Genomic DNA, 20,050 nt, shown 5'->3' on the forward strand with positions numbered 1-20,050 from the left:
GGATGCTCAAAAACATAGGAAAGAATGGATAAACTCAATGAAAACAAGAAAGAGATAGTAAGCATAAAATAGGACATTAAAACCATACAAAAACTGTCAGAAATGCAGAATGCAATATTTAAAATGAAGAATAAACTACAAAGAATCAACAGAAGATTAAATAAAGCATAAGATTGAATCCCCAATTTTAAAAATAGCAGAAGATACCCAATTAGAGCAGCAAAAAGGAAAAATAATTTAAAAAAAAATGAGAATAGTTTAAGGGACATCTGAGATACTAATATCTGCAGGTACTAATATCTGCAGGTACTAATATCTGCATCATATGGATATCAGAAGAAGAGAGACATCAAGAAACTGAAAACTTATTTGAATATATAATGACTGAAAACTTCCCTAACCTGGTAAAAGAACAAGCTACACAAATCTAGGAAGCGCAGAGAAGCAAAAGGAAACCAGAGCCCTCCACCAAGACACATCATAATAAAAATGCAAAGGTTAAAGACAATAAGGAAATCTTAAAAGCAGCAAAAGAAAACAATTATTTACCAATAAGGGAGCTTTCATAAAACTGTCAGCTGATTTCTCAACAGAAATTTTGCAGGCCAGAAGGGATTGACATGAAATATTCAGAGATAAAATGCAAGGAACTAAGCTAAGATTACTCTACCCAACAAAGCTATCATCTAGAATGGAAAAAATAGATAAAGAGCTTAGCAGACAGGAAAAATTTGAAGGAGTTCATAACCACTAAACTAGCATTACAAGAAATGTTAAAGGGTCTTCTTTAAGAAGAAGGAAAAAAAGGATAAAAAACATGAATAATAAAATGGTAATAAATACATATCTACCAATAATTACAGTACTATAAATCTAAATGTGTTAAATGTTTTAATCAAAAGACACACAGTGGCTCAATGGATTAAATAACAAGACTTTACATATGTTGTCTATAACAGATTCTCTTCAGACAGAAAGATATATGTAGACTGAAAGTAAAAGAATGAAAAAAGATATTTCATAATAATGAAAACAAAACAAAAATCTCAGGTAGTGTTTACTTTTACCAGACAAAACAGACTTTTAAACAAAGCATAACAAGAGACAAAGAAGGATCCAGCAGCTCCAGTTCTGAAAAAAAACAAAAACTCTAAATCAAAAGGAAATGCATATCCATATGTTCATTGCATCATTATTTTCAATAGCCAAGATATGGAAGCAAGCTAAGTTTCCATCAATCCTATCTAATAATAGACAAACATGGTAATTAACCATACCTTCACTACCATCGCCATTGGCTGATCAGCGCGATATGCAAATTAACTGCCAACAAAGATGGCAGCTAATTTGCATACTGTAGGCAGGGCAGGACACTGGGAGCCGCCATCAAGGCCCCCTTGTGCAACCCCAGGAGATGCCGGAAAGCCAGGCCACAGGCAAGGCAGCCCCCTGGGACCCAGGAGCCCATTGGCAAGGTCTGCAGGCGAAGCAGTGATCAAGCTATGAGGGTGAAGGTGGGGGGCGGAAGGAGGTACAGGAGCAGCTCTGGCCAGAGACTGAAGACTCCGGCTGGAGCGAGGAGCAAAGACTGAAGGCTCCAGCTGCAGTGAAGACTGTGTCCAGAGCAAAGATGGAAGGCGGTGGCCAGAGTGAAGGTCTGGGTCCCGGGTGCCAGAGGAAAACTGGTGCTGGCAGCCAGGGGTAAGAAGGCCTATTGCACGAATCTTCATGCAATGGGCCTCTAGTAGATAAATAAAAAAATAAAAAAGAACTGGTGCATATATACAGTGGAATATGGCTCAGCCATTAAAAAGAATTATTCATGCACTTGCAACAGCATGGATGGACCTAGAGGGTATTATGCTGCACGAAATAAGTCAGACAGAGAAAGAAAGATGCCATATTATTTCACTTATATGTGGAATCTAAAAAATTTTTTTATAGAAATAAAAAATATTATAAGAGCACAATGAATAATTGTATGCCCCCAAAATGGATAACTTAGATAAAGTGGATAAGTTCCTAGCAGCACACAACCTACCAAGATGGAATCATAAAGAAATGCCGAAACCGGTTTGGCTCAGTGGATAGAGCGTCAGCCTGCGGACTGAGGGGTCCCAGGTTCGATTCCGGTCAGGGGCATGTACCTGGGTTGCGGGCACATCCCCGGTGGGAGATGTGCGGGAGGCAGCTGATCGATGTTTCTCTCTCATCGATGTTTCTAACTTTCTATCTCTCTCCCTTCCTCTCTGTGAAAAATCAATAAAATATATTAAAAAAAAAAAAAAGAAATCAAAAATCTGAACAGACTTATAACTAGTAAGGAAATTGAGGCAATATTCAAAACCAAACAAAAAAGAAAAGCTAAGGAACAGATCATTCACAGGTAAATTCTAACAATCTTAGAAAAGAGAATTAAATCAATCCTTAACAAACTCTTCCAGAAATTAAAAAATAAAGAGCATTTCATAACTCATCCTATGAGTCCCACATTACCATAATACTAAAGCCAGACAAAGGCCCTACATGGAAAGACAATTACAGGCCCATATCCCTGAGGATTATTACATTTTAATTATTGATTAACTGATTGATTTGTTTTAGAGAAAGAGAGGGTGGAAGAGAGAGAGAAAGAGAGAGAGATTTGATATTCCACTTATTGATACTTTCATTGGTTGATTCTTATATGTGCCCTGACCATGAGTTTGAACCCACAAACTTGGTGCTTTGGGATGATGATCTAATCAACTGAGCTAACCAGACAGAGCCTCTATGAGGCTTATTGATGCAAAAATCCTTAACAAAATTCTAGCAAACAGAATTCTACAGCATGATAACATAATTATACATTACGACCAAGTGAGATTTATTCTTGGAATGCCAGAATGGTTTAATATATGAACATCAATCAGCATAATGTACCACATTAACAAAATAAAGAAAAAGGAAAACCACATTATCATCTCAATTGATGTAGAAAAAGCATTTGAGAAATTTAACACACTCCAGGATAAAAATACTCAATGAACTAGAAATAGAAGGAAGCTGTCTCAACATAATAAAGTCTATATATAAAAAGCCCACGGGAAACATCATAATCAATAGGGAAAGGCTTCCACCCCCCCCCACCCCCCCTATTTAGCATAGCACTGAAAATCCTATCCAGAGTAATTATGCAAGAAAATCAAGAAACGCATCCAAATGGAAAGGAAAAATGTGAAATTATCTTTGCCCTAATGACATGATCTTGCATGTATTTAAAACCCTAAAAATTCTACAAAAAATAACTGCTATAATGAGTGACTTGAGTAAACTTGCAAGACATAATTAACACAAAAAATCAGTTGTGTTTCTGCACACTAATAATGAACGATCTCTAAAGGAAGTTAGAAAAACAATCTATTTATAATTGCATCAAAGAATTAAAATTCTTAAGAATACTAGTAACCTTAACTAAGAAGGCAAAAGACATACACTAAAAACTACAAAAGACAGTTAAAAGGAATTAAAGTATATGCCAATAAATGGAAAACATCACATATTCATGGCTTGGAAAACTTCATATTGTTAAAATGATAAAACTTACTATAAAGTTATAGTAATTAAAAGAGTGTGGTACTGTCATAAATACAAATACATAGACCGAAGATATAGAATAGAGAGTCCAGAAATAAACCTTCACATATATAGTCAAATGATTTTTAACAAGAGTGCCATAACCATTAAGTGAAAAAGGACAATCTTTTCAATAAAACTAATTCATAAAATAATAAAGTTGGAACCTTACCTTATACCAAATACAAATATTAACACCAAAGGATCAAGACTTAAATGTAAGGATTAAAACTATAAAACTCTTGGAATAAAACATAGGAGCAAAGCTTCATGGCATTGGATTTCACAATGATTCATTTGGATATGACCCCAAAAACACAGGCAACAAAAATAACTAGATAATTTTTAAAAAAAAATTAAATAGTTTGCACATCAATGGACACTACTGACACAGTAAAAAGGCAACCCACAGAATGTTAGAAAGTATTTTAAAGTTATATAACTAGTAAGGTATTAATATCCTGAATATATTAAGAACTCTGACAACTCAACAATAAAAACCCAAACAACTAAATTAAAAAAGGGAAGGACTTTGAATAGACATTTCTCTGGTGAAGATACAATTATAAAGGGTCAACGGCCATATGAAAAGATGCTCAACATCACCAATAATAAGGGAAATGCTAATAAAACCACAATGAGCTACTACTTCATACCCATTAGGATTACTATTATAAACAAACATAGTAATGAACATAATAACTGTTGGCAAGAATATGGAGAAGTTAGAATTCTTGTGCACCACCAATAGGAATGTAAGATTATGTAGCTATTATTAAAAAATGTATAGCAGTATCTCAAAAAATTAAAAATAGAATTATTATATTATCCAGCAATTCCACTACTGGGTATATACTCAAAAGAATTATAAGGGACTTACATAAGTATTAATAGACCCAAGTTCATAGCAGCATTGTTCACAATAGCCAAAAGGTAGAAACAACTCAAATGTCCATCAACAGATGAATGGATAAGACACATATGGTATATACATACAATGCAGTATTATTTAGCCTTAAAAAGGAGTGAAATTTTGACATATGCTACAACATGGAGGAACCTTAAAGATGTTATGTTAAGTGAAACAAGCTAGTCACAAAAGGACAAATACTGCATGATTATACTTACGTGAGATACCTAGAGTGGCCAAACTCATAGTCAGAGATTAGAATGGTGGTTATCAGGAGCTTGAGGGAGGGTGGGGAAGGGAAGTTATTGAGTTATTGTTTAATGGGTACAGCATTTCCATTTTTGCAAGATGAAAAAAAAAACATTCTAGAGATAAATAGTGGTGATAGTTGCACAACAAAGTAAAGGGACTTAATGCCACTAAACTGTAAACTTAAAATGGTAAAAATATGAAAAATAGTGATTGTCAGTTGTCTAATATGGAGCTTTTAGGTAGGAAAACAGAACACATACATTGGCCTTGACAATTTGGATGGCACTTTAATGTTTGCAAGTTCAGTGGAGCAATGGAAACATACAACTGCAGAATAAAATGAAAAAGCAGTGGTGGGGAGAACAGGCATTTCTGTTGACAAACTTAGTAAAGGCATTAAAGAGAGAGCTTCAGCAGTGGTAAAGTTTTCCCAGAATCCCAAGTGTATGATCTCTACAATGCACTTTCTTTTCTTAGACACAGTGTTAGCCAACTTAGTAAACAGGTTTCAAAGTACAGCCTAGGCGATTTATATCTTTTTGATATTTTTACTGTTAAAAAAGTTTTTTTTCTACTCTACCAGTATTATTGCTAATAAAAACAATTACATTCTATTAAGTTCTACTATTTGTTTAAAAATATTATGTTGCAGTTTCAGAATGATCTTGCCTTGAAGACGTTATTACCACCTTTGACAGATAAGATGAGATTGAATAACTCCATGGTCACAAAGCAAGTGCTCGAATGGAGCTTATGTAATATGAAATTCATGTTCCATGTGAGTACAGTGATGATCCTTAGATCTACTTACTCACCTGGGAGCAGGAACATGAGGCAATGTCCTGGTAAGGCCCAGGAATGCTTTGTTTAAAGGAATCTTGCAGAGAAAGGTTCTAAGTGGTTAAACACCAAGGAGGTGAGAGCAGTACCCTCCAAGGACTAAGGCAATTTGGGAAATGGAAAGAATGAAAGATTGATGGGCAAGGACATGGAAACCCAGTGAATCAGACATACACATTCCTTCATGGATTAAAAAAAAGAAGAAGCTATGAAAGTACCGAAGATATGACCTTAATTCTCCAAGGAGCACAGTTGTAGAGTTGCTTTGGGTCTCTCCAGTTTCCGTGAGAAAATCCTGGCTGACAGGACCCCCTGATGAAAAAGAAATGACTCTGTGTGAGATTTAAAGCATTTCTAATTTGAAAGCAAACTTAATGACACATACTACATGTATACACCCCATGTGGAAATAATAAATGTACTTATGATGGAAATGTTTGCTTGATTTATTGTGCTAGGAGTTCTTACAAGAAATGGAAACAATTGTTAGAAGTGACATCAAATGTTTAGCCTGATTTCTTTTTCTTCTTTTTTGTAGTATTTGTTATTAACACATATTTTTAAATGTAACTAGCACACAATAAGGCATATAGCTCCTGACTTGTGGAAGTACTAGTATTTCATGAGTTTGAAAGGGAGAAATTAGTCCCAAGAAAACATGTGCAGCCCTAACCGGTTTTGCTCAGTGGATAGAGCGTTGGCCTGCGGACTCAAGGGTCCCAGGTTCGATTCCGGTCAAGGGCATGTACCTTGGTTGCAGGCACATACCCAGTGGGGAGTGTGCAGGAGGCAGCTGATCGATGTTTCTCTCTCATCGATGTTTCTGGCTCTCTATCCCTCTCTCTTCCTCTCTGTAAAATCAATAAAATATATCTTTAAAAAAAACATGTGCAATATCTGAATATGACACAGGTAAAAGCTGAGATTTGAAACCCATCTTTAAAAATGTTGAGGTCTGTAGGAAATAGCTTTCAACTTCTCCACCATGAGATAGAACTTTGAATAGAAATTGGCGGAGGAATGGTTGGTTGTTTTTTGAAATGCGTGGTCAAATGGCCTCAAATTCTCGGAATGAAATCAGTAAAAGTCCAAACGTTGATGAACACAATGTTAAACTGTAAATACATTTGTGAAGAACTTGCTCACCCATGAATTTTGTGAATTCTAGTTTAAATTACCACAAAATCCTGTTAAGATATGAATGTTGTATCAGTTACCTAGTCCTGCATCACAAACCATCACAGAATTTTGTGGTTAAAAACCATAAGTGTTTAGCATTGCTCTTGAATGGGTATCAATTTGGGCTGCCATCACCTGGGCTTTGTTATGCCTGCACAATCAGCTATGTGTTGGGAAGGCAATTCTGCTGAGATTGGCTGGGCTTTCTGACTGTGGGATGGTGAACTAGAGCCTGGGTGGTCATGGATAGACTTAGCTTTGCTTCACAATGTCTCATCATTCATTTGGCTAGCCCATGCTTGTTCACGTGGTGGTTTATGGTTCCAAGAGAGTGAGCAACTCTTCCTTCTTCTGATATGCTGCCCTCCTTCAAACACACACACTCACACACACACACTCACACACACACACTCACACACACACACACACACATGCACAAATTCACACACTGTGACTGAAAATTAGGGAACCTCGAATAAGCAAATTTTTACCAAAAATGGGATAAATGGATATTATAGGATTAAAACTTATCTTTAGGTAATTTTAACAACACTTTCTTAGAAAAAAAAATAATAAAAATAATAAAATTAAGAGAGATTTGAACAATTTGTTTAACAAGCATGAGCGTTTAATAACTATGTGTGGAACATAGCACCCAACAATTATAAAATACACATTCCTTTCAAACTACACGGGGAATGTACAAAGATTGATCTTATACAGGGCCATTAAGAAAGTTTCAATAATTTCAGAAAGTTGGGGTTAGGTTTATGGTTAGATTTAGGGTTAAGGTGTTAAGTTTAGACTGGAAGTTAGAAATAGGTCTCGCTTATCTTTAATTTGAGGGTTGACTTTAGATGTAGGGTTAGTATTTGTGTTAGCTTTCATTTGGATTAGTGTTGGACTTAAGATCAGGGTTATTATTTTGCTAACTTTATGGTTAGTAATAGCTTTAGTGTTAGAGTTAGGACTAGAATTAATAATAGGTTCATGTGAGAATTAGTGTTAGAATTAGGGTTAGATTTAAATTAGGATTAGTTTAGTGTTGGGCTTAGAGTTCGGGTTATAGTAGAGTTTAAGGTAGTATTTATGTTAATATTGGGATAGATAAATAAACCAATAATACAAAACTGAAAATACACTGGATTTATAAAAAGTGACACTATAGAGTAGTAAGAAAGTAATTCTCTTTTTAACAGAAGACATTTGGGGGAAGGGTGGAAGGAAAGGGGGGAGATTTGGAGGTTGAAAGTAAGGGCTAATGAAGGTTTAGAAGATTAGATGGATTGAATCATGGAGAGCTTAGTTGAGATTACTTGATGATAGGGTTCTCATTCCTTTTTGACAACTTCTGATGCCTTTGAGAATTCAGTTTCCAAAGTTAAAAACAGTGTGGAGATAGGCTATCTTGTTATGAAGGGTAAGCAAACCAGGCTTTGTAAGCAGACAGTCCTAGTTCTATCATAACAGCTATTTACTATTGCCTTAATCTCTGGACCACTTATCTATAATAATAAAAGCATAATATGCTAATTAGACCGGACGTAGCCGGGGCTGAGAGGGAAGCCAGGTCCAGGGTGCCTGCCAGTGGGCGGAGGGAAGTCCTGGTCCCAGGTGCCAGAGGGAAGCCGGTACCAGCAGCGGGAGGAAGGAAGGCCTACTCTTGCATGAATTTCCTGCATCGGGCCTCAGTATAAAATAGAACTGGTGCACTGCCAGCATTGCTCAGTGATTGAGCATCAACCTATGAATCAGGAGGTCATGGTTTGATCCCTGGTCAGGGTATATCCCTGGGTTGCAGGTTCAATCCCCAGGGTGGGGCATGCAGGAGGCAACCAATCAGTGATTCTCTCATCATTGATGTTTCTATCTCTCTCTCCCTCTCCATTCCTCTAAAATCAATAAAAATATATTTAAAAATATTTCTTTACCTTACAATGCCAAGCCTGGGACCCTCATACATGTTCTGAGTTGCATTATCTCTGGAAGTAATGTGTTCCCATAAGGCAATTTTTAAGATGCTCTGAACATTTGCAGGGCTAAGAGTATCCCTCTGAGCAGTTTCATTTTCATGTGTGACCAATAATGTGTCTTTGGAGATAACTGTATTCAGTCCCTTATCATATACAATTTCAACTGTGCTTCCATGTCTGTGAAAATAAAACTTTGGTATTATTTTATTGGAAAAAGTAATGTATTTATGTAGTAAAAATACAAGTAGTTTGCAGAAGCTGTACAGTAAAACACTGTTCTCACCTCTAAGCTCTTATTTCTTAGTTCTGTTTGAAGGCTGCCACTCTTACACATTTCTTAGTGACTTTCTTACAATGACAATTTGACTCTGGATGTAAATTTTCTGTTCAGTTGCAAACTTATGTTTTATTTCTCCATTTATTCATATGATCAAGGAAGACCTTAAAATCTCCTTTCCATCCACAAGGATTTCTGGCATCCCCCCCAAAAAAAAATACTCCCCTCCAAGCCATCGGCCCAGTTTTAGACATTTGAAAATGAGCCTTGTTAGCCCTTTAATTAGAATCGATCTCCTTCTATTTCTCAGTGCTGCCCCACCACTCCCCAAACACCCAGAAGAGCGCTTTTGCGATTAATGAGAGCAAACCCCATTAAAATGAGCTCAATCATGGAAAAAAGTTCCTTATACCATATTTGTAAACAAAGAGATATGTACAGATTACCTTGACCTGCTTATATATAAGGTCTAGGTAAAAACAAACAAACAAAAAAGACTGAAGAACTAGGGACAAGTGTAAAAGTAAGTCTAGATCAGGGTTACTTGAAAGCAACCTGTGATGGAAAATTTTGGCTGAGTCAGGATCTCTGGACCAGATTCAGGAAAAACACAATAAAACACCCTATAGCTTGTATGGATGCACATACCTCTTCCCACACATACTAATAATCAGAGAGATTCCATGACCAAATTCTGAAAGAAATGCCAATCCAGGCCACATACACGCTCTGCTTGATATGTAAGTGAAAATGAAGAATTTATAAACATCTGTTTCCTGAAACTATTGCAAGGTGGGCTTTAATCACAAACTGGTCCAAATTATTCTGCTCTGGTTTTTAAACAATTCAGTTGGCCAGGAATGGATGAGTTGAATAACCATCACTTTTATTGAGCCAGAAAATTTATTTCTCCAATAAATTTGAGCAAGTCATACTTTCTCATTTGTAACATGAAGAGGTTGAATGAGACAATCCTTAAGTTCCTTTCAAGCTCTAAAACACTGTTATTAACATTACATCAAGTAACTGGACAACATCCATATCCCTTAATGGGTATACTGAATTTATAACCAAATATAACTCAAACTAAGAGGTTAAGAAGAATTCACTTCTGATATATATAGAGGACACCTACCAGATTATTTTTAAATATGTTTTTATTGATTTCAGCGAGAGAGAAAAACATTGGTTTGCTGCCTTCTGCATGTACCCCGACCGGGATTGGGGATCAAGCCTGAAACCAGGAATCAAACCGGTGACCTTGTGGTGCACAGGACGATGCTCAACGAACTGAGCCACACTGACCAGGGTCACCTATCATATTACTGAATGTGCATTTGCTAAAACAACATGGTTTAGCTCAGTTTGTCTCAAAGTGTGATCTACAGATCAGCATTGTCAAAACACTAGGTAGCAAATATTTACTTCAGAACCACTAAAACAGAAACTTTGGGATTGAGACCCAGGAATATGTGGTTTTTATGCACACTAAAATTTGAAAAGCAATGTCCTAAAATGTAGGTAAAAACATCAACTTTGTACTCCAGCCTGGATTTGAACACCAGCTCTGACTCCTACTAGCCAGAATCCTTGATAAGTTCTTTAACCCCTCTTAGTTTCTATTTCTTCACCCCTAAGTGAAATATCAATAAATTATCTCACAGGGTTTTGGGGGGTTAAATAAAATAACATGTGTTAAACAACCAGCTTATAATCAAGAAAATGTATCTCCCTTCCCCTGCTGAGAAGCATTTAGAAATATAAATTCGTGCAACCAGTATGGAAAACAGTATGGTGGTTCCTCAAAAAATTAAAGTTAGAACTACCATATGACCTAGCAATCTTGATTCTGCATACATATAAAAAGAAAATTGAAATCAATATCTTGAAGATATCAATATTCATGTTCAATGCAGCATTATTTATAATAGCCAAGACAAGGACACAACCTAAGTGTCCACCAACAGAAAAATGGATAAAGAAAATATCACACACACACACACACACACACACACACAAAAAAAAAAAACACACACAAAAAATAAAACAAATAAATAAAAACAATGGCTTATTATGCAGCCATAAAAAAGAGTGAAATCTTGTCATTTGTGACAACATGCTTGGACCTTGAGGACATTATGCTAAGTTAAATAAACCAGACAAAGAGCAATTACTGTATGATGTCACTTATATGTGCAAACTGAAAAACAAACAAGCAAAAAAAAAAAAAAAAAAAAAGAACTCATAGAAACAGAACAAATTGGTGGTTGCCAGAGGTAAAGGGTGGGGGTGGGTGAAACTGGTGAAGGGGGCAAAAGCTAGAAATTCCAGTTATAAAATAAGTCATGGGGATGTAATGTACAGTGTGGCAACTATCACTAGTAATACTGTATTGCATATTTGAAAGAGCCTTGGAGACTAGCTCTTAAAACAAATTATAACTATCTGTGGTGATGGATGTTAATTAGACAGACTTATTGCGGTGATCATTTTGCAATATAAACAAATATCTAATCATTACGTTGTACACCTGAAACTAATATAATGTTATCTGTCAATTACACCCCAATAAAAAGAGAAACAATTTCTCCGAGTGGTAATTTTAACAAGGAATTCACAAGTATTCTTCCTGGAATGTGGATTTTACAAATTTTAGGGATACAAAAAGATCAAGAGCTTTTGGAGGGTAAAAACCACCCACCCAATGGGAATATGTATTCTAGGTGGTTTCACCTCTCATAGGGCCTTATAGGCATGCCCTTCGAAGCATCTCTGAGACTGTTGTCTCCTGCAGAGTGGTTTAGAGACCATGTCCTAGAGTGTGATATATATTAGCACAGTGCATTTGACAGAAAAGCTGCAATGGACAATAGAAAGCATATGTAAATCACTGCGAATTATGCTGGCTACCAGTTTCTGTCAACAAAATATTCAGGGAAATGGCCCAGGAAGAAGAACAGAGATTTTTTTAGGGGACTTTCTCATTTCAGAAAAACATATGTGAGAATATGCTGAAGGTTTGTGGGTAATTTGGAAGCATTTTAATATAATGGACCACTTGGGAATAACAATTCTAATAGGTAGATGCTTGCCAACAGAGAAAATAAAAATTCACCCCATAGATGAAAGGGGAGAATGAGAGAATTTTTGTGATGCAGCTTAGAACACATCTAGAAAAGATCATGCTAGCCATCAATATGCTAAGATATGAATAATATCTTAGAATTGATAGAACAAAATACTCTAGCCTAAGAGACTTTCCTGGCAGAATAGGAGAAACTATAGACTGTATCCATGTCCTCTTTGCAAGTATCTCTTAGACCTCCTACTAAATTTATGTTCACTCTCCCACACTGATGGAATAGAAATATGGTATATACTTGATGGGACCCAAGAGTAGGAGGGAAGACTCTGTAGTGGTTACATTGATTGCAAGTCTACTAAATTGCAGGCATTTTAAATATACTGTTCAATTTCTCACATGTCTGCAAGTAAGTTTATAATTCTGATTTTACAGAAGAAAACAATTCTATTTCACTTGATGCCAGTCAAAGGTCGATTAAAGAAGAGCCTTGTCCATGAGACCGCTTGGTCTGCTGTTACCCAAACTCCTTGCATTTTTTAGTAAGTAGCTTGCACAAGCCACCTTCTGGCAAGAGGCTTTTTTCTCCTCCAGTTGAACCCTGGAGACTAGAAGGATTGTAGATCCTGGTAGTGTTGTGAGTATGGAAAATTAAACAACAACAACAACAAAAGAGCTGAGCTATTTGATTTGTCTTCCAAATCGATTTCTGCTTGCTGAGGCCTGAAAGGAAAGTTAGTTTTCATCATCATTGAATGCAGCTATTTGTTAAGATGTGTTTATTAGACTTACATAAGATCTCTTGCCCAAGTAACTCCAGCTCAAGTGAAGGGGAAACAATTTTTATGATCTCTGGCTCTACCAACTTAACATCACGGTGAAAGGGCTCATCAACATGTCTTTTAATTTCCACAGATGAGGAGGAAGTGGAATTAAAATGGGTTTTAAAATCAGATACCTTAATTTTTTCCCCAATTATGGGTCTGCCTATGTCAAAGTATCATTTTCACAACTGATCTGAAACAAATATATAGTGAGCATGAGTCAAAATTTATTTAATTCACTAATGAAGGAACCAGCACAATTTTTTGAAAGACAGATAAAGAATGATGATGAAATAATATTGCTAGGTTAGATGCAAAACTGGTTAGTGTCCAACTGGTAAAAAGACTGAAATTTTGGGGTATTTATTTAGTTATTTATTTTAATGACATAAACCATTTACATCTCTGTCAAACAAAGCTCTGAGTAAACAAATAACTTAAAGTCTAGTCCCTAATTTGTAGGAAACAGTAATTCAAATAAAGGTCAACAAACTTTTCTGTAAAGAGCCAGACAGAAACTATGTGAGACTTTGTGGGCCAAACAGGTGTGTGTTGCATCTACTCAGCAGTATTATCATAGTACAAGAGCTATCATAAATAATACATAAGCAAAAAGCATGGCCGTGTTCCAATAAAGCTTTATTTATAAAAACATGCCACGAGCCAGGTTTGGCTGACAGGCCATAGTTTGACAACCCCTGCCTTAGAGAACAGCCTTGGGTGCACCCATCAGACAAGGCTCCAGCAGGACTTTGAAAGTATAAGCAGTGGTCCTTTGTATTATCTCCAAAGATACTGGAACCTTATTCAAGTTACTGATTTTCTTGGCTGTCATTTCTTGGCTTTCATTTACTCATTCATTGAATGGGAATTGTTTTCAGGAATACTTGGGGAATATTGTAAGTGCTCAGTGGGCTAGTAGTCAAAAAATATTTATTCCTTCCAAACTCCATTGCATTTTTATTGTCCCTCCCAAAAGCTATTTCAGAACACAAAGTTGTTTGCTTAAGTTGAAGGCAGAGAAGAGGCTCAGGGAGTAAAGAACAACTTGTCCAGGACTATTTTTCTTGCTTAGCCCAATAGAAGTCCTCCCGCTACTGTTCAATTTGGTGGGGGGCTTCTTTCTTCTTTGGTATAGCCAGTACAAACACGGAGTCAGTTATGACTTGAACTCCTCTTCTAGATATAACTAGAACTGTAAGAATAGCTCAGAGGATCCGTGGGGCCATCTTAGATGCTGCCAACCATATAGGGGATTACAAAATTTTTTAAGGGAAATACATAGGACTATCCCCAAACACAATCTATTAGATATATCTATAAAATTTTTAAAAATAAAGTCACTGTAGAACACACTGTGCTTGTACTAGAATGACATCCATCTTGTAGATGTTCTCTGACATAAAAAATAAAGCATAACTACTACTGGTCTGCATGAGGTGAGTAGAGGAATTGAAAGCCAGCCTCAGGAATATGATATTGCTTGACATCCAAGTGAATGGTCACTGGACTTGTCTCCTTAACTGGGTATAGAACAAAAATATTAAATAAATACATTTAGAATAAAAATAAACCCAAAGTAAAAAATCAAATCCATGAGGCTTTTTGGGAATAAGCTGGACCTTCAGTACAGAATTTGAGGAGCCTTCTGAGGTGAATGATAAAGTAACTGCCTTGCCAGATGAGCCACTTCCAGGACAAAGGAGTAGGTTAGTTGTGGGGAGGATGAGATAGGAAGTCAGGGACTTTGGTCTTAGTTCTACCTCTGATATTTCCTAAAAGAAACTGGAGATCACTCAACCTGCCTAGATTTGTTTCATAATAAACAACAAAACAAAAAAAGTGCAACTGGATGGTTCCTTTGAAGTCCAAAGGGCATTACTTTGTTAAGCAATTCATTCTATTTTTAGACAAATTAAAGCATGAGTAATTTTTCCCCATGATTTCCACACTTCTATGAAGAACCTACCATCAGCAGCCACAATAGTATCCATCACTAACATATAAAAACAGTATCTCCACTTGGGCTATTTGAGAAGTGCTCCGATCCCTCCGTTTGAACACATATTTCAAGGTTGCCCCCTTATAGACCTTTTCTATCTTGTGGACCTTTCTATTAAGTGATCAATGTGATATGGTCTTTACTGACCAACAGAAGAAATGGAGTGATGGCCATCTTCCTAGTAATAGTTTTCCCCTTAAAATATATAGTTCTAATGAAATGACAACAGCTTTTTAAAATGCTGTGTTCAAACATATTTCTATGGTTAATATTGCTCCACAAATTTATTATTCCAGTGTTTCAGATACTTTGATCACTGAACTTCAGGAATAAATTAAGTTTGATTTGGTGGAGATAGCTAGAGATCTTTTTCCTCACTCTGTAAATAAAAATTGCTTTGAGAAACATAATAAACTTACATGGAACTGTGTGCTCTGAACTTCAAGTTAAACACTATCATTTACATTTGGCTCAAGTGGATTATGTAGAATAGTCCATTGTTTCTATGGTATTAGCTCTAAAGACTGTAAAATATCACACATAGCCCAAACGTCTATGAGCAAAGACTCCTGAATGGTTGATGTAGACATCATCCTATAGGAAGGTAGCCCTAGCTGTGAATTTTTTTGAGGTCAGCACAGACTCCTCAATGGTCAATACATGCAGAATAACCTATGAATGCATAATAGTAATTATTATTGAAATAATAATAGAAGTTACCATCTATTGATAAATTGTTTGTGCCCAGTACTGTGTTAAGTACTTTCTAGGTATCATTTCATTTACTCATCATGAAAATTCATTTACTATCTCTTAACTAGGTGCTAGTATCCCCATTTTACAGATAAGAGAGTTGAGGCTTTGAAAGATAAGTCAGCTTTGCCAAGGTTAAGCAATTAAGTAATGGCTGGAGCTCAGATTTAAATCCACTGTGGCTGAGCCCAGCAGGGAGTCCTAGTTTGAGTCTTAGTGATACCTACCATAGAATTCAGGCCTCCTAGCCAAGTCTGAGGGGGAATCCATTATGAATGGATGTGCATGAAGTATTCTGAAGGAAAAATATGGTCACATGAAGCTTTATGTAAGTACAAGAAGCCAGCATCAGAGTTTTTAGACAACTGTCTGCCATCCATGAATTGTTTTCCATTGTCTTCAAACCTGAGTAACTACGTTGTGCAGGAGACTATAATCCCCAAGGCACTAGAGCATGAGGTAACTTTGTTCTTAGTCTATGTAGCCAAGGAGATAGAGTGTTTTCTTCATGTGGGATACACATGAAGCAAAGCACTAGACTTATGCTGGAGCTGAGCTCTAGAGAGCTACATTTCCAGAAGAGAGAGTGGACAGAAGAGGGCTTCAACACATTATCATTATGCCACTGGTGGGATATAGGATGGACTCTCCAGAAAACATGGAACAGCGAACAACAGAAAAATGCTGGACTCTCCTCACTACTGTGAATGCCTGTGAGAGACTCTCTGAGGAACCCCTGTAGTATTTGTGTGGAACTTGGAGGAGTTGGAAAGAGCTAAAAAAAATGCATGTTCAATTATCTGGTTCTCAGAAGAATGGATTCATATCTATTGATGACATGTAAGATTATATTAGATTTTCTTTTTAACCACCATAATTCAGTTCTTATTAAATAATATTGACTCTGTTACTCTGTTAACCATGTAAATTATATATATATATTTAGACATTTAGTCAGTCATGGCTGCTGCACACCACTATAAATGATTATTTGATCCCCAGACTTTACCTTAGCCTCTCTTAAACATACCTAGCTGATTTCAGTCAGTTATTCCAATCTATGAGAGACATTTTGACATCTTCTGATAAGCACTCTTACTAAATATTTATATTATTTTTTTGTATAAACAGTAGAGTCAAATTTAGTCAAGCTCAATCAATATTAGCCAAACCTCAAAAAAAAAAAAACCACATAGATTATACAGTAAGAAAAGTATAAATTTTTTTCTCATCAAAAATTCTAATAGGCAAAGATCAATGTCAGAGACCTGAAGCATTCCTAAGAATTTTTATTTAGGTTGACACTGAGTCATTTACCAGCATATACAGTTCAACTCATTATGTTCATGCAAAGAAAATATCACTTGTCCCGGGTTTCACCAAATCTCCCAAAAGTACATGCACAACCTTGTCAAATGCCTTTAAAGAAATCAAGGTAATTTGTTTTAAAAAGAAGTCCCCTCACACACACCAAAAATAATAAAAGTGTTTAAAATGACTCATTCTTTCTCAACTGGATTTCAATAGCAGCATGGGAAGAATTTATATTTCATCAAGAATTATCTTCTCTCTCTCTCTCTCTCTCTGTCTCTCTCTCTCTCTCTCTCTCTCTCTCTCTCTCTCTCTCTTTCTCTTAATTTCCAGTCTTACAGAGCAGTTGGTATGGGCAAAACTGCATAGAACATTAGATAGAAAAGCAGAGACCCTGTGCTCTGAGAATTAAAATGTAAAGAGAATTTCTTCTGCATGAGTCATCAGAGAAATTTTCCTCTCAGAGGTTATAATTAAATTGTGAGTATGAATGAGAGTGTGTGTTAATTTGGGTTTCCCCAGAAGTAGCCCCTGATTTTATATATCTGAGGTTAAGTGCAAGTAGCCTATTTGGGAGATAAAAGAAGAGAGGGAAATCAATAAAGTTTAGATAATAAGAATGTTTGCACAGTGTGTAACATATCCCAATGGGAAGCCCTGAGGAGCAGTGTTGAGCAAGCAGCTTAGATCAATTCTCTCTGAAGGATAAGGCAGCTGTGTTGTTGTTGTTGTTGTTTTTAATATCTTTTTATTGATTTCAGAGAGGAAGGAAGAGAGAGATAGAAATATCAATGATGGAAGAGAATCATTGATTGGCTGCTTCCTGCAACTTCAGCATCTGCCCATGACCGAGAAATCAAACCATGACCTCCTGTTTCATAGGTCTATACCGGTGATGGCGAATTTTTTGAGTTCGGCGTGCCAGCATTTTGAAAAACCCTAACTTAATTCTGGTGCCGTGTCACATATAGAAATTTTTTGATATTTGCAATCATAGTAAAATAAAGACTTATATTTTTGATATTTATTTTATATATTTAAATGCCATTTAACAAAGAAAAATCAACCAAAAAAATGAGTCCGCGTGTCATCTCTGACACGCGTGTCATAGGCTCGCCATCACTGGTATGCTCAACCATGGAGCCACTGGGAAGGAAATTGTGTTTTTGTGTGCCATTCCTGACACCCATAGGTTAAGGTAGCTTCAGAAGAAGGAGGTATTAATTCTTTGACACTTTCTGCCTGCCTGTGCTTGGCCAGAGAAAGCCCTCAGGTGAAGAGAGGCAAGTGCTAACAGTCGGAAAATGAGCCACTGAGCATAAAATGGCAAAGACTATGATGTGGATCTCCACAGTGTGTGTGATTGTGGCGTGTGTGTGCGCGTGCGCACTGAAATAGCAATATGCAGATGGAAAAAACCTTCCAAGCTGAGAGAAAAACAGTTCAGCAGGAGCAAAGTATGCAGAAAAGGATATTAGAGAATTAAGTGGTAAGGATGCATTAAAAGAACATTTCCAACTAGTAAAATTTGTCTAACAGTTTCCTAGTTCTACAATGAGATTAAGAATTACAGATCTCATAGCAGAACTAAATGCTGGCTATTCCTGCTTAAATAAAACAATGAAGCGAGAACTGGTAAGCCACATTTCCCATCCATACGCCCCATCCTACAGAATTCTGGCTGTGAAAGGGACAAGAGAAAATGTCCAGTTCACTGGCTGGCTGGCATTTTGTTTCTCTCTTGAACTCATTTTGAAAAGGTTAGAATACAGCAGTAAAGAAGGCAATCTGATTATGTCCAATTACATATGGATTCCTAATGCCCTCTGCTGCTCACAGCTTTTTTTTTTTTTTTTTTTTTTTTTTCACTTAAGCCACAGTATGGTTAAAATTTAGAGTTTAGTATAGAGTCTAGATCTGATAAGCCATTTGCTATGTGATAGCAATTAGAAAGCGTTACTCTTCTAGAACATTAAATCCATATTATAAGCCTTTTACTACTTGAAGAATACTTAGTCTAACTTACTAAATAAGTTATGCAATTAAAACTCTTTATATTTATGTGTATGCTTTCAAAAGATTTTCAAAACTAGATTGTCCATATATGACAGCCATAATTTGTAATCCATTGATGAGAATAGACTCTGAGAGTATTCAAATCCCCTTACAGTGCTTTCATAGTAAGCTTTTGGTTTAGAACAACCCATCTATCTATCTATCTATCTATCTATCTATCTATCTATGCCTAAGCAACCATTACAACTGGATGACCCGATGACCAGACAACCGGATGGTAGCTATTACACTCACTGACCACCAGGGGGCAGACACTCAACACAGGAGCTGCCCCCTGGTGGTCAGTGTGCTGACACAGCCAGCCAACCTCTGGCAGTCCCTCCCCCCTGGACAACCAGCCCACATCGGGACTTGGCAAGATGGCCCTATGGGCTCCCATCACTGGGCAGGCAGAGGGACTCCACCTGTGCACCAATTTGTGCAGTGGGCTTCTAGTAGTGTATATAGCAATTAGGCAGTTCTTTGAGAGGATTGGAGCTCAGGGTGACAGAGGGCCCTACTGATGCAGTGACTCAGAAGAGTGTCCAGTGGGAGGAAGCATGTGGTAACAGGAGCACAGCAACTGGCAGTCTTTAAAATTCCATCATCTTCTAGAAATAATCGTGTTTTTTTTAAATCATCCTCAAGATGATAGCACTGATAGGAGTAAAGCTGATTCTTGGCAGTGAACCACACTTTATTGCCCTACATACAACATTTGTTTTATCCATGCTCTTCTGAGACATCTCATCATTGACATTGTCATTTCTCGTTGGCATCTGCAACTCACCTTCAATGGGCAGTTGATTGGTCTTTCTAAAAATAGAAATCTAACCATGGTACAGCCATCTCCCACCTCCAGCTCCTCAGTGTCCCTCTTTTAGCAAAGTTATCTATATTATATTTTAACAAAAAATATTTGTCTTATATTATTATTTTTAAATATAAAGCAGAATGAGTAATACATAAAGTACAGG

This window comes from Myotis myotis, unplaced genomic scaffold, assembly GCF_014108235.1.
Source record: "Myotis myotis isolate mMyoMyo1 unplaced genomic scaffold, mMyoMyo1.p scaffold_m19_p_9, whole genome shotgun sequence".
Taxonomy (NCBI): domain Eukaryota; kingdom Metazoa; phylum Chordata; class Mammalia; order Chiroptera; family Vespertilionidae; genus Myotis; species Myotis myotis.